Consider the following 3,268-nt stretch of genomic DNA (forward strand, 5'->3'; position numbering starts at 1 on the left):
AACCACGCTTCCGCAAAGCCAGGGTGTGACATAAAGTTCGGGTGGTTCCTCAATCCGGGGTGGTAGGTATTAGAATTCATGTTGTTGTAGTTCCTACCACCTCCTTGACCTTGACCTTGACCTTGAACCGCATGGACTTCCTCGTATTGCCCTTCCAACATCCCTTGGCAGTTTTCAGCCGCATGACCTATTTCATTACACAAAGCACAAACATTATATATTTGGTTAGTGGTTTGAACATTACCATCATCTATGGCATGCACTTGTGGTCGGTTAGTGGTTGGTCGGGCTCTTCTTGAAGCTTGGGCTTTCCTTTTTGATGTAGTTGCCATGCTTTCCAAAAACTCCCAATCTTCATTCTCATAGTTCGTTCCAAACGTCCCTCCGGTGATAGACATTAGATCACGTGCGTCTTCGGCACTCAACCCCTCATGAAAGGCGTTCATTAACTCCCACAATTCGATTCCATGGTGAGGGAAATTCTTTATCATCATATTGAATCGTTCGAACGCTTCATGGAACATCTCACCATGTTGTTGTTGGAAGCTCCTCAACCCCTTTCTAGCATCATTAGTCTTTTGGGCGGTATAGAATTCGTCTAAAAAAGTTTGTTGCATTTCCCCCCAAGTGTAAATAGATGCCGAAGGCAAGGTGTAGAACCACTTCTTTGCCTTATCCTCCAAAGAAAACTGAAATAAGACCAACTTGACTTCATCGGCCGAAAAACCTTGACTCCCAAAAGTGTTGCAAATTGAGTCATAGGCCTCTAAATGGAAATACGGCTCCTCCGTTGCTAACCCTTTGTACTTCGGTAAACTTTGCAACGAATTTGTTCTTACTTCAAAAGTTCTCCCTTGGTTGTTGTGAGGAATAACCACCGGTGAAGGGTTTTGAGTAATGATTGGCCTGAAATGTTCCTCTATTCCCCTTGCTTGTTCCCTAAGATGCCTTCTTGGAACACCCAATCGACCCCTTGGACGAATAGGACCCATTGGTCTTGGTATAGGCCCTTGTGGTGCAATTGGTTGTTGGGGCATCGGTGGGTATTGAATCGGCCTTTGAAATTGTGGGTGTACATGTTGTGGCCTAACTTGTTGCAATGGAATGGGTTGTTGGATTGGTGGCCCTTGTGGTCTTGGCCGAATGTGTTGTGGTATAATTTGTTGTTGTGGCATTCCACCAACACTTGCCATCCCTTGAGATTGACTTTGCAAATACCCAAACTCCCCTTGATCAACATAACCTCCATAACCGTACCCATCATCTTCATAACCCTCATAATCTTCAAATCCCTCATCATAACCATCTCCTTGAATTCCCGAGGTCTGCCCAAATGGGATGGTCGAATACTGAAAGCCCGACTGTTGTTGTGGTGGTCTAAAAGATGAAGTAGTATGCACGATAGTTGAATTGGGTGCAATTTTGAAGGTGGATGATGATTGACCCGTAGTTGGGGGAAAGAAGTGAGATAATGGTGGGATTGTGGTGGATGGATCGTAGGTGATGGTAGGCTCAGTTTGAGTGGTGATTGGTTGGGTGGAGCTGGATGGTGTAAATTCAGCAGTGGTATTAGGTAATGTAGTGTTTGGTGATGGTTGGGTGGAAGTAGGTATAAAGGATGAGGATGATTGACTGGTTGTAGGTGGAATTTGAGAATCAGCCATTATGTTTCTCGGTGTAATGGGTGAAGTGGGTGAACCAATGATTTTGTTTTCTCGCACTAAAACTCGGTTTTGTCGTAGCGTTCTTTCAATTTCCGGATCCAACGATAGCGGTGATGACCTGTGAGAGCCTCTAGTATGCATACACCTGAAGTACCTGCACACTAAACACAACCAACGTAAACCCGAAAATAACAAACAAAACTATTAAACTAACACACGTTGCGCACTACTCCCCGGCAGCGGCGCCAAAATTTGACGTGATGTCGTGGGTCACGCAAATTTAATCCCCAAACAACTGTAGTTAGTGGTAGTAGGGTATCGAACTCAGGGAGTATGTGGAAGATGTGTCGATTGTATAGCTTTGTACTTAAACTAATTATTAGACTAAATTGCAGAAAAATTAAAATTCAAGAGTTTGGATTGTTGTTTTAGAAGACTAAATTAAAAACTAATTCAAATCAAAATTGGTTGTAAAACAATTAGGAGAGAACAATGATCACCTTAGGGTTCAGTTTCTTTAAACAGTTGTGTGTAATTCCACTAGAAAGAGTTACATAGACATAACTCGTGTATATATGATTGAAGTGATAAAAGGGAACAAAGTACTCGGATTAGATAAACGCGAGGTTGTTTCCCGATGACCTATTAATCAATAACCAACCCTAACCCTTCCCGTGATATCTCGGTTGCCAATGGCACCAAGAACGTACGATTAAGACTAGAAATTGCAATATTGATTAACAAACTACAAACAATCAAACATACACCATGACATTCAAGCAACGCAAGATATCATTCTAGAAATGCAGGAATTAAACACACAAAAGTTCAAGAAACATTCACCTAAGATGATCACCGAAGAGTTTAGCCGGACATGGCTCGGTGAATCATCATCATAATCAAACTATTGTTCATACGAATCGAAATAACAAACCGAATGATAGAAATTGTTCACAAACCAAGTCACAAGCCAAAATTCGCCCCTATGCTGTCCAAGAACCGTCCAATGATGAGATAATCTCAAAAGACACTCCAAAAACGATTTTATGATGGCAGTTACATTTTTGGAATCGCAGCTCCACCGTAAATTACGGCTCCACCGTAATTTACGGTGGTCAAAATTTCTTTACGGCTTGGAGAGCCTGTGTTACGGTGAAGACAAATGCCAATTCCAGGTCTACCGTAAATTACGGTAGAACCGTAATTTACGGTGGTCAGCTGTTTCAACTTCTTTGTTATTTCTTTTGTACTCCTCTCGACCCGTTCTTCACCAAAGCCTCCAAAACTGCCTTTGATCCATCTTTTAGCTCCTAAATCGTACCTGAAACATAAGCATCGTAGTTATCTAATTCAAGATAATTACACGGTTAAATGGAGGATTATTTCATCTTTTAACATGCTTAAGGGTTGTCCAAAGGACCACCCGTCAGTGCCCTCCTTCATTTGGATGAATTTGATTGGGCCAACAAGGCTAAAAAATGGGGTCCAAAACTAGAGCCCTTTAACGCTCGCCATTGCCCGTCGTCACTCCACACCGATTAGCGACTTAAGAGGTTGTAAGTATTCAGATACACTTCGAGTCGCTTTTTATATGACCCATGCCA

At 42.3% G+C, this 3,268-nt stretch overlaps 1 non-coding gene across 1 annotated transcript; it reads left to right on the plus strand.

Annotated features, from left to right (window-relative positions):
* The first annotated feature begins 462 nt into the window (after nucleotides 1-462).
* Nucleotides 463-568, plus strand: LOC118483047. The gene has a single exon (XR_004869508.1). It is a non-coding gene; the product is annotated as a small nucleolar RNA R71 (small nucleolar RNA).
* The last annotated feature ends 2,700 nt before the right edge of the window (nucleotides 569-3,268 follow it).

This window comes from Helianthus annuus, chromosome 1, assembly GCF_002127325.2.
Source record: "Helianthus annuus cultivar XRQ/B chromosome 1, HanXRQr2.0-SUNRISE, whole genome shotgun sequence".
Classification (NCBI taxonomy): domain Eukaryota; kingdom Viridiplantae; phylum Streptophyta; class Magnoliopsida; order Asterales; family Asteraceae; genus Helianthus; species Helianthus annuus.